At 33.3% G+C, this 13,081-nt stretch overlaps 1 long non-coding RNA gene across 1 annotated transcript; it reads left to right on the top strand.

Annotated features, from left to right (window-relative positions):
- Positions 1–362: 362 nt before the first annotated feature.
- On the top strand, positions 363–8,140 carry LOC145797271 (uncharacterized). The gene is made up of 2 exons (XR_014338588.1): positions 363–586; positions 6,339–8,140. It is a non-coding gene; the product is annotated as an uncharacterized LOC145797271 (long non-coding RNA).
- The last annotated feature ends 4,941 nt before the right edge of the window (positions 8,141–13,081 follow it).

Here is a 13,081-nt window from a genome sequence, read left to right as displayed (position 1 = left end):
CCAAAAATCCCAAGTTTAATCGTCAAAAATTTATAATTACAAGTTTTGGGGGGGAGATTTTTGAATTTTGGAAGGATTCTAAATTAGTTGGCGACTAAAGTATTTAGGCCTCGTTTGGCAAGTGCCATTTTTAACAAAAAAGTCAAAAAGTCAACAATTCATACCAAAAAGTCAAAAATTCTATTTTCTCTCTACTTTTTGTACATCTTTTCGTAAAAAGTTAAAAGTCATTCCAAATATACTAATTTTTTTACATCACATTTTAATTAAAAAATTAAAAAATTATTAAAAAAATCTGTTTCTAAGCGAGGGCTTAGTCGGAAAAAAATACACATCTATTTCTCATTAGCGACTAAAACAATGGGTTGCTAGGGTTTCAAAAGCATCACTGTTTTAATACAATCTTTACCTCTACTTCCCTCTCACGCCTCTCTCATAGTGGCTCTCTCTCTCTCTCTCTCTCTCTCTCATGCCTTTGCCCTCCTTCTTACACGCTATCTCTCTCGCTTTGTCTCCATAGCCGTCGGGTACAGGAGCATCACCGCCATCGCACCAACGTCGATCCACCATTGGAGCATTACCCCAGGTATCTCTCTCTCTCTGTCTCTGTTTTCTTCCAGTCGCATACCTTCACACAAACCCAGTCCCAAATTGACCCATCTACCGCCATTGAGTTTAATCCAGATTCCTCCTCCACCATGAACAACCACCGTCAGCCCCGTTTTCCCTTTTATCCCTGCTTCTCTCTCTCTCTCTCTCTCTCTCTCACTCTATATATATATATATACATAAATAATTTTTATATGAATTTGGCTACGGTGAGAGTATGCGGATGACCTGCTCGTGAAATTCCAAAATGGGGTTTGAATTAGAGAAATCATGATAGTCTGTTGGACTGGTTTCTAAACTAGTCCGTAGAGGACTAGTTTATCGGCATCCTTTGTTGTTGGTGGCACTGATTTGGCCTTCTCAGCAAAAGCACTATGCATATCGCAATATAAGTCAAAACTTTTTAAAAAATTCAAACAAAATAGACGGCATAGGAATAACATAAGTCAAAACTAACAAACCAAAAAAATTTCTGTTGAGTGTGAGTACTTGATTTCCAGTGTAATCAAATTAATAGTAACATGAAAAGAGAGAATCTCTCCCTCCTTTGTTGAGTTTGAGCAATATTTTGACCTCCAAAGGATGATTACAGAAACACGCTGCTAATTTAGTAGTGTAAGTTTTATTTGCTAGCCAGTTTACAGCCATATTAACCACTGCAACATATGAATGGTTCAGCCATATTGATTTCTTCCACAGCATGATCACATCTCTCAATGAATAGGCTTATGATTTTCCAATATTTTAGGCATAATACTAAATAGCACCCACTAAGATATGATTTCACCATCACCTTTTTTAAGAGAGATCTTTATGAACTCATACAAACTCACCGACATACATCAAAATTACTCTTTTGTTCAGTAAAGAGAAGAGTCCATCAATCACTTGTTTTAAAACTAGTTTCGTGCACACCAGGGCATTTTTTGTAATTAAAAAAAAATCAAATCACAGCTAATATGGATATACTAAGTCTTATAGTAGTCATCATTAAACATATTTGTTGCTGACTCATCTATAAAATAGTAAAAGTGAAGTTTTCTAAATGCAGCTTCCTTTCTTATCTCCAAAGTTGCCAAACGATTCTCACAACTTGTTAAGAAGTCTTACTACTCTCATGGGATTCAACATTTTTTAGTATTAGCAGCCACTCAATAACAGAATCTTCTCCTAGGAATGTTGGATAAAGAACTTATATAAGCTTTAAATCACTCCGTTACAGCTATCAAACATAGTGGTACATTAAGTATGATCCTCCATCACATTTTGCCAGCCATAACATTACTCATAGGGTTCAAATTAAGTGTAGCTACCAAACATTTTTTAGTATCAGCAACCACTCAATAACAGAACCTTCTCCTAGGAATGTTGGATAAAGAGCTTATATAAGCTTTAAATCACTCAGTTATAGCTATGAAACATAGTGGTACATCAAGTATGATCCTCCACCACATTTTGCCAGCCACAACATTACTCACAGGGTTTCAAATTCCCCAATTAAGCAGAAACTTAGGCCTTGTTTGGTTTGTGTTTCTCAAAAAATTTTGGGAAAAATTCTCTACAAATAAGTTTTTAAAAGTAATCAAACCAAACAAATTTTCCCAAATTTTTTTTCCAAAACTTGTTTGGTTTGTGTTTTTTCCAAACAAATCTCTCTCTCATACACATCAAATCAATCACTTTTTCCAAAACTCTCTCTCAAAATAATTTTTCAAAACATCTTTTGAAAAAAAACCAAACCAAACAAATTTTCGTACTTTTTATCTCAAAATATGTTTCTCAAATACAAACCAAACAAGGCCTTAATTTTTGACACCTTAATATCACAACCACATAGTATTGGTAACCTTTGGCCGTGGCTTGGGTTCTAAATTCTCTTTGATGCAGCAAGAAATTTGTTTAGGTACCTTCACTCTAGTCCAGGATTTGGATTGAAGAATTGAGGCTGAAGAGGATATGGATTGAATTCTTAACAGTACATTTTTAGTCCCACTTTGAAACTTTTAAGTAATGGATTTTGAAGAAATGAGTGGCAGATGTGAACACATAATAGATGCTATTAGAAAATTCTGTTTTCCCTACTGTGCTTGTGTAGGAAAGCATGCCTTCTGCATCAACAATCTCTATCTTAAACATTGCTCATTAAAAAAAAAATAAAAAAAAATCGTGGTTTTGACTAATAATACATCGAAGACTCTCTTTTTCTCTTCCTTCATTATTAGCCCTGCCCTTTGCCCCTCTAGTTTTTGTAGCTGCCCTTTTCTAACTGCTTGTATTTTTTTGTTTTTTTTTGGGTTTGGTTTCATGTCCTAACTGCTTCTAGTTTTTAGAAAACTTACAACCTCAGTTTGTCAATTCCTTCTAAGGTAATGAGAATTGAAAACATCCTTCAGTTTTGCTTCATAGCATTTTATGTGTTTTAATTACCTTTCCGTTTTTTAGTTTTATATCATTTTAGAATGTGCATTGTTGGAAAGGACTGACTTGTTAAATCTCTTTCTTAACTCGTTTTTGTTTGAGAACTATTATATATCACTAGATAATTTCAGCATTTTTTTTCTCCTTCTACGTAGATTATGCAACAAATGTTATATGTACATGCAGGACATTAATATTCTTATTTCCTTTTTTGTTTTGTTCATATATCCCAACTGTTTCTAGTTTATAATAACTTCAAAGCTGATTTTATAAACTTCCTATTAATGTAGCAATTAGTGAATGAAATATAAGATAATTTTTAGACAAATTATATAATAGTCTTTGAGTTTGTTTCTTGTGTTTAGATAAATTGTACATATAGTCTCTATAGTTTTTTTTTTTTTTTGTTAATCTAGTCTTTGTAATTTTAATTATATCAAATATTTGATTCAAATACAACCATAATATATTTCACAAATTTCTATGAAATGAAAATTTCAGCATCAGATTTTTCTCATCTCTAAGAAAAGGATTATATCCAAGCTTTTCTCAAGACAATTCAGCACCCAATGAAATTCCGAACCAACTTATTCAAAAAATAATAAGGTTGATTGAAGAAGCCATTGATTGGTCAATTAAGTGATTCTTTTCCTCTGTTCTATTATTAAGGTTGATTGAAGAAGTCATTTTTTTTTTCTTGAAATTATAGCTATCTTGTTTGCCAATCTGGATTGTAAAGCAGGTTTTAGTCTCTTTTCTTACATTTGGAGGTGGGATGCTTTTGGGATTTTCTTTATATTATGTTTGGATCATGGATTTGGCTAGGGAAAGGGAAAGGGAGAGGTAAAGGGAAATTGCTGAAAGTCATCATACATCCATTTCAAAATCTGTTTGAAAAGCATAAATCTATTTCAAATTATATAATTTTGCTATTGAATTTTTTTGTTTGAAAGTATGTGTTAATGTTGGTCATACATTAATGAATCATTTGGCAGTCACTTAGTGAAATTATAAGAATATAATATGGACTCCAGAGTATTTAGTAAGCTTTAACATGATTGTAAGATGGATTCATTTCTGTGGGGTGTGCTCAAGTTGATTCTTTGCATGAAGTTTGAGTGGTGCGGTTGTCCAACAGTGAAGTCATGTGTTATGGATTTCAGAACCTGCTGTTGAAGTGCAGAGACTGTTCATTCATTGCTCAAGGAGTGAAGTGATGGCCATGGTGGTCTATCTTGGTAGGGTAAGTTACGAAAGTGTGAAACTGCATCATTTCCAGATCTGATTGCTTCATTTCTCTCTCCAGAGATGCAAAACAGTTACAGAACTTATCTAGAGAGTGAGCTAGTCATTGCTTGAAGTTCAATTGGAGATCTAAGGGTCTTAGAGAATGAATTGATGAACTGCAAGACGGGTCTTAGAGAGTGAACTAAGCATTTCGACGTAACGGGAAGAAACTATTGCCGACTAAATATTTTAGTCACAAAAAACACGGCATCCTTTGGTGACTAAAATGTTCGGTGGTAAAAAATAATGCAATGAAAATGAAGAGGCTTTTGGCGACTAAAGTTTGTAGTCAATAAAAGTAACGACGACTAAACTATTTGGTCGCTAAATGTATGTATTCTATTGGGGACTAAAACTTTAGTCTCTAATTGTTGAATTTTAGTTTTATGTTAGAGCATTTTAGTTTTATGTTAGAACTTTCGGCGACTAATAATTTAGTCGTTGAAAGATCACCTTTGCCGACTAACCAAAGTTTAGTAGCCAAACGTTCAGTTTTGGCAACCAATAATTTAGTCGCCAAAAGATTACCTTTCCCGACTAACCAAAGTTTAGTAGCCAAACATTCACTTTCAGCGACTAATGGTTTAGTCACCAAAAGATATCCTTTGCCGACTAACCAAAGTTTAGAAGCCAAACATTTCACTTTCGGCTACCAAAAATAGTTGAGTTGCCAATACTATCGCCGACAGGGTATAGGCGACGTCCTTGGCGACAAAAGAATTTAGTCGCTAATTAGTTTCAGCGGCCAAAATGAGACTTTTGGTGACCAATATTTTGATCGCCAAAACTGTCATTTCCTGTAGTGTAGGATTTAATTATAATACAAAATAAAATACAGAAAAATTATTCTTTATTAGACCATTTTGTAAAATTTTATGAAATTAAAGACTAAAATGCAATTAACCTAAGGCTTAGAGTTTCTAGTGTGATTACCAAAAATTGGGGTCTCTACAAAATTCCTTTTCTTCAAGTTATGTATCTCTATACACTTATAATATAAGAGGGAGTTGCTTTTATCTATAGTAGAATGGCTCTCTTTTTTCTTGCCATTCTTGCCCTTGTAATTTTGGGCTGTGTTTTTTGTTTTTCACTTTTGCTGTGGGACAATTCTGTAATCTCACTGGTACTCTGTTTTTATGAGGTGAGCCAGCCACGTCTCCTACTTATGTACTCTCCATCTATTTTCTCTGCTTTTCTACTTTCTCACCATTTTGTCTCCTCCCTCAACTTACATCCTTTGCCTCTCTCTCTCTTTTAACGCTGATCGGCTCTCTCTCAACCGTTAATGACGATCACCACATTCACGATGCCGGCAACAACTACAAGCGTATCTCAATCACTGCGGAGGCTTATCTCCATCTACGACCAGAGAACTTCCGACTCCAATTTAGGTAAACAGTTTCTTTTCTCTGCCCTTGATTATTGTAATTGATGAAGAACTTTTTGCACAATCGCAACTCCTCGTTCAGAGTTCTCTATATCTCTTCTCTCCTCTATGCAACTTGGCAAACCCCTTTCTCTCTCCTCTCTTCATCTTCCACCCTCAACTCTGCCCTTCTCCTATTTACATAACCCTAGACCAAAACCCCCTTCTATGAACCCCATTTTACCCATTCTGATTCTTATCTCCTTTGCGAACCCTCCTTTACCCATCTCTTGACTTCCTTTTTTTGCAAAACCCTCTTCTTAAACCCTTTTCCCCTTTTGCATGTTTGCTTGATTTGGTAGTTTTAGTTCCATTTACATGTTGACTATGTATATTTGAAATTTTGGCTTGCTTTGTCTCTTGAGATTTGTGCTCATCTGTTTAAGTGGTTTTTTGCAAGTTAGCAAACTCTGCTTTTTTTCTTTTCCTTTTTTTGCGAGTTTTTTTATTTTGTTTGGCATATCTTTGCATAGACAAACTTGCTTAAGGTGATCGTCATTCGAGTATGATTAATTTCATCTAATTTGTTTTTAACTTTTTGTTGTTAATCTATTCAATGAGAATTTGATTTGTTTGTCCTTCATATTTTATTTTAAAGGTGGTAAGGCATCACTAATGAATTAGTGTACTTAAAGCATGCGGCTTGGGCACTTCCATTGGCGTCCACCTTCTATCCTGTTGAAGATTTTTAAAGGTATATTTGCATATGTATGTAATGCATCTCCAGAGGCAACGTATGTGTATCGGACATGGACATGCGTCGAACACACGGTGGACAAGTATTCGACACTCTACCGAAGGTGTCCCTTTTTGTTTTTGAATTTTTCCAGTCGGACATGCTTGGGACACTCTCTTGGACATGTTATGGATAGAGAGGGATAGAAACCCTAATCTGTTAAAGTTAGAGAGAGAGACACACAGAGAGAGAGAGAGAGAGGGAAAGAAAGGGTGAAGAAGAACCTGTTGAAATGAAGCCCTAGATTAGGTATGTTCTTAGTTTCTTCAAATCTCTTCTTCGATCTTCTTCTTTTCTTCATTTTTCTTGTTCTTTCTTCGGTTCTTCTGTTCGTCTATGTTCATGTCTCTCTCTCTCTCTCTCTCTCGCTATAGTGTTCTGACTCTCTCTCCTAGCGTTTGACTCACTCGATATCTCTGTTCTATTCTATTAATTTTTTTTTCCTATGGTAAATTACAAATACACACCCTGAGGTTTGCTTAAAGTAAAGATTATAAATACCCCATTGTTAGAATTTTTTATTTTACAGAATTAATTAAAAAAAAAATCATAATTGCTCTCCTATACAATAATAAATTACCTAAATTGTTAATTGAAATATATTTCTAATATCATTAAAAACTGTTAATTGATTTCATGATTTATTAATAAAATGGACAATTTTTTATGCAATTAGAAACCTCAGGAGTGAAATGTAATTTCTAAAAACTCATGGGATGATTCGTATTTTAATCAAATGTTAGGAGGTGTATTTGTAATTTACTCTTTCTTCTAATAATATATATAAATATATATTATATACTAATATATATACATATATATTTATATACTAATATACTAATATATATATATTTGAAATTTTTTTCCCCCTCTTTCCCTTTTTTCTATTTTTTAGGTATTATTATTTGCTTAAATAAATTATTTTTATTTATAGGAATATTTTAATTTGTGAATGATATTTTATTTTAAAATAAATAAATAATATTTATATTTTTTAATTTTACATATAATAAATAAATAAAATTATATATATTGAGCGTGTCTCCAGTGTATCATGTCCTTCGATGTTTGAAAATTTACATATCCGCGTGCTCGTGTTGTATTCCGTGTTCATGTTCGTGGTGTATATGTTTGTATATAGATATGTAGAGATATGTTTCCTGTCTCCTAAAGCAAAAAAAAAAAAAAAAAGAAAAAAAGAAAAAAAAAAAGAAAAGAAAAATGAAAGGAAAAAGAAGATGAAGAAGATTGATTGCTGCACTTTATTCTTGCTCATTGAAATCAATAATATATGTATTTACACTAGCTTGCATGTTCATGTTTGCATTTATATCTGTTTACTTTCATATTTTATTTGTTGTACTAACAGATGATGTGGCATTGTTTGTATGGTGTTGGGTATTTGTAACTTGTATAATAAATATGGTCAATAATAATATCATAACACTAGTTGGTATACTACTATACTAGTGTGTACACTAATTGGTGCATGTAGCACCATCGTATAATTATTATTGTTATTTGGGAAAAAGGAAGGGTTAGGTTTGTAAAGCCATCAAGAGTGTTAAGACTTTGCTCTATTGTTTAGTCCTTGAAAGCCTCTTTTTGATTTTGAATCGTTTTAAATACTTATTTATTTATGGATGTTAGCTAGATTTGATTAATCTTTTTGTTTGGTGCTATGCTGCTTTACCATTTAGATTTGCTTCAAGAATTTATCTTTGAATAAAGGTATTAAGTTACTCCTTCAAATTGCTATCTGGTTTTGCTTGTATATTGTGTGGAGCTTGTCCTTGTTTCTTATTGTTAGCACTGAAGATTGTGATTAAGAAGGTTCCTTGCATGAGATGGTTGAATGGTGAGCATTGTTTGGGCTGGTATTGTGGCTTTTCCTTTGAAAAGCTCTTAAGTTTTGTGATTTGGATCTGTTAGAGTTTTTTGTTCATGCTTTGCAATTCCTTTCCATTAATCTTCTCTTTTATAGTTGTTTTGTATTTAGTTTTACCATCTGTTTGTTAATTTTAGTTTGTGTTCTTTGTTTGTTTGTTTGTGTGTTTTTTTTTTTTTCATTTTTCATTTGGGGATGCAATATTATGTTGTTTGGTTTGTACAAATTTTTAGACTCATCTTTGGTTGCTTTTTTGCTTTCCTTTTTAAATTCTCTCCTTTTTGTGTGTGTGTGTGTGTGTGTGTGTGTGTGTGTGTGGCTAAACTTCCAAGTAGTGTTTGGTTCATTAGAATGAAATGATCATTCCATCACAATATCCATTCTCATATTTTGTTAACTAAGAAAAAATGATAAAAAATATATTGTAATTGAAATCGTCATTCATTATTATAAGGAAATGACAATTCCATTATAGATCTTTAGGAATATGACCATTCCATTCCATCTCATTTTAATGAACCCAATAGAGCATTATATTCAATATATTTGGAGCTACTTTGATAATTGATTTTGATAGTGGACAATGTAGTTAAAGGGAATTGTGGTGCATTATTAAGAGGAACAATCCCTGATGAGATGGATGAAATGATAAATTATGCTTCAATATTTAATTTAATTATTTAAAAATGATTTCTTGATAGAGTTCTTTTCAAGATCAACTTTTTTTTTTTTTTTTTTTTTTTTTTTTTTTATAATTTTGGTGATATATTGTTTTAAAGTTTGGAAATTTTATTTGTGTGGGATATACCACTACCACCATTACCTCCTCCACAGTTAGAGATCGGTGGAGGTGGAGGTGGTGGTGGCGGCGATGGTGAACCAGGTGCAACATGGGGAGAAACTGGAATAGGAATGTTCATTTTGCTTGATATGGCTGTTAAAATCTCATTCAAAGTTTTCATCTCAGCAACATTACACCTCGCCAAATCCAACACGTCTTTCACTTCAGCAGTTTCTTCTTTGCATCAAGCCCAATCATACCCCTCCAAAGTTCGACCATAGCCTCTGGCATGGGTTTGTCCCGAACTGAATACAAATTTCCTCCACCTCTGAAAAGCGAGTCCAGGCTGCCCTGAATCAACAAAAGTTTTGACACAGTTTCGAAACCTATATATTACACAAAATAGTTAGAAAATTCAACAAAAAACAAAACAGTATAAAATTCAAATTCTACCTATTTTTGATTGATTTAGAGTTTCCTTGTGTCTCGAGGCCACCTTCTCTTTCATGTTTGCCTCAAAATATCCCATTCCTTCCTTCGCTTTTGTTTCTTTACCGTGCCATTTTTTTCCCCCCCATAAAATAGGATTTTCATCTTGTCCGACAATATTGGCACACCTACAACTACAAGATATAAAGAATCAAAAAAGTAATTAAAAAAGCATAGAAACAATCTACTAGTTTTCTTCTTGAAAAATTATGGCCTTATTTGGTTTAACTCTCAACACACAATTTTTGAAGAAAATTTCTAAAATTGTTTTGTTGAAATTTTTTTTTTCAAAATTACTCTCTCGTACATATCAATCAATTACTCTTTCTCTCTCCTCTCTTATTCTCAATCACTTTTTTTTTACACATCTACTCAACTACAACAAAATATCAAATCATTACAAACCCTAAAACTATTTTCAAAATATACAACTAAACAAATCAAAAAATTTCTAAACTTTCTAAAATTTATTTTGAAAATTTATCTCAAAATACAAACTAAGCACACCCTTTTTTATTTCCTTGGAAATTGGGTTATTTTTTATTGGTATGTATTTGAAAGAAAAAGTGATTGAGAAGGATTGAGGAGAGAGAAAGCGTGATTTTGAAAAACAAATTTAAAAAATTTTCAACCAAACAAAATTTTAGAAATTTTTTTCAAAAAATTGTGTTTAGAAAGTTCAACCAAATAAGGCTATGATTTTTCAAGAAGAAAACTAGTAGATCGTTTCTATGATTTTTTAATGAATTTTTTTGATTTTCTATGTCTTGTAGTTGTAGTTGTGCTTGTCTTGTCAGACAAGATGACGATGCTATTTTATGAAGAAAATGACATGGCAGAGAAACAGAAGCGAAGGAAGGAATGAGAGGATTTTGAGGCAAACATGAAGGAGAAGATGGCCTCAGAACACCAAGAAACTCTGAATCAATTAGAAATGGGTAGGATTTGAGTTTCATACTATTTTGTTTTTTGTTTAATTTTCTAACAATTTTTTGTAATCTATAGGTTTCGAAATTGTGTCAAAACTTTTGTTGATTTAGGGCACACTGGACTCGCTTCTCAGAGGTGGAGGGAATTTGTATTCGGTTCGGGACAAACCCATGCTAGAGGCTATGGTCGAACTTTGGAGGGGTATGACTGGACTTGATGTGAAGAAGCAAATTGCTGAAGTGAAAAACGTGTTGGATTTAACGAGGTGTAATGTTGTTGAGATAAAAACTCTGAAAGAGATGATAACGACCATATGAAGCAAAATGAACATTCCTGTTCTAGTTTCCCCCCATGTTGCACCTGGTTCACCATCTCCATCTCTACCTCCACCTCCACCGATTTGTAATGGTGGAGGAGGTAATGGCAAAGAAGGTAACGGTGATTAGTGATAGTAGTAATGTTGATTTCAGTTTTCAGTGATGATGATCTGAGTGAGTTTTTAAGGTTTTTGGTAAGTTTGTTTCAGTGTTTTTTTTTTCTTTCTTTTATTTTTTAATTTTTGATGGATGTTGGTGAAAATTAGGATGCTTTTATTTGTAAGAGAATGAGTTTCAGTATTGGCAAGTTTGCTAGTATCTTTTTTTTACAGATTTCATAGCCCAAAAAATTGTGAAGCTTCTCCTAGTACAATAGCTTGAATGCAGCTGCACTCTAAGGCAAAACGTGGTGTAAGACCCTTGAAAAATGAATTCACAGTTTTATGGGCAATGAAATCTTAAAAAAAAAAAGACTAGCAAACTTATCATTACTGAAACTCATTCTCTTACAAATAAATGCATTCTAATTTCCAACAACGTCCAGCGAAAATAAATAAATAAATAAAAACACTGAAACAAACTTACCAAAAATCCTAAAAACTCACTCAGACCATCATTATAGAAAACTAAAATCAACCTTACTACTATCACTAATCACCGTTATCACCATTACCTCCTCTACGGTTAGAGATCGGTGGAGGTGGTGGTGGCGATGGTGAACCAGGTGTAAAATGGGGGGAAATTGGAACATGAATGTTCATTTTGATTGATATGGCCGTTACAATCTCATTCAGAGTTTTCATCTCACCAGCATTACACCCTGTCAAATCCAACACGTCTTTCACTTCAGTAGTTTGCTTCTTCGCATCAAGCCCAGTCATATCCCTCCAAAGTTTGACCATAGCCTCTGGCATGGGTTTGTCCCGAACCGAATACAAATTCCCTCCACCTCTGAGAAGTGAGTCTAGGGCGTCCTGAATCAACAAAAGTTTCGACACAATTTAACAACCTACATATTACACAAAATAGTTAGAAAATTAAACAAAAAACGAAACAGTATAAAATTCAAATCTTATTTATTTCTGATTGATTCAGAGTTTGCTGGTGTCCGGAGGCCACCTTCTCCTTCATGTTTGCCTTAAGAACTTCCCATTCCTTCCTTCGCTTCTATTTCTCCACCATGCCATTTTTTCCATAAAATAGTATTGTCATCTTGTCCGACAAAACTGGCACACCTACAAGACATAAAAAATTCATTAAAAAATCATAGAAACAATCTACTCTCAAAACACAATTTTTGAAAAAAATTTCTAAATTTTGTTTGGTTGAAAATTTTTTGAAATTTTTCTTTAAAATCACTCTCTTCTAAACATCAATCAATTAATTTTTCTCTCTCCTCTCTCCTCTCTCATTCTCAATCACTTTTTTCTCATACACATCTACTTAACTACAACAAAATATCAAATCATTTCAAACTCCAAAACTATTTTTAAAATGTACAACTAAACAAACCAAAAGAAATTTCTAAATTCTCTCTCCAAAATTTATCTCAAAATATAAACCAAACACACTTTTTTTTCTTTCCATAGAAACGGGGTTATTTCTTATTGTTATTTTATACATGGACCACTATTTGATGAGTGATTTGATATTTCGTTGTAATTGAGTAGATGTGTGTGAAAGAAAAAGTGATTGAGAAAGAGAGAGAAGATAGAAAAAGTGATTAATTAATGTGTACAAGAGTGATTTTGAATTTTTTTTTGAAAAACTTCTCAAACAAACAAAATTTTAGAAATTGATTTAGGGCTCTCTAGACTCGCTTTTCTCAGGTGGAGGGAATTTGTGTTCGGTTTGGGACAAACCCATGCTAAAGGCTATGGTCGAACTTTGAAGGGTATGACTGGGCTTGATGCGAAGAAGCAAACTGCTGAAGTGAAAGACATGTTGGATATGTTGAGGGGTAATGCCGCTGAGATAAAAACTCTGAAAGAGATGGTAACGGCCATATCAAGCAAAATGAATATTCTTGTTCCAGTTTCCCTCCAAGTTGCACCTGATTCACCATTGCCACCACCACCTCTACCTCCACCGATTTGTAACGATGGAGGAGGTAATGGCAAAGGAGGTAACGGTGATTAGTGATAGTAGTAAGGTTGATTACAGTTTTTGGCAATGATGATCTGTGTGAGTTTTTAGAGTT

The sequence above is a fragment of the Camellia sinensis genome, chromosome 1 (genome assembly GCF_055761805.1).
Source record: "Camellia sinensis isolate YWXY chromosome 1, ASM5576180v1, whole genome shotgun sequence".
Taxonomy (NCBI): Eukaryota; Viridiplantae; Streptophyta; class Magnoliopsida; order Ericales; family Theaceae; genus Camellia; species Camellia sinensis.
Note: the sequence above shows the minus strand (reverse complement) of the source record. Positions and strands in the feature narration are given on the sequence as shown.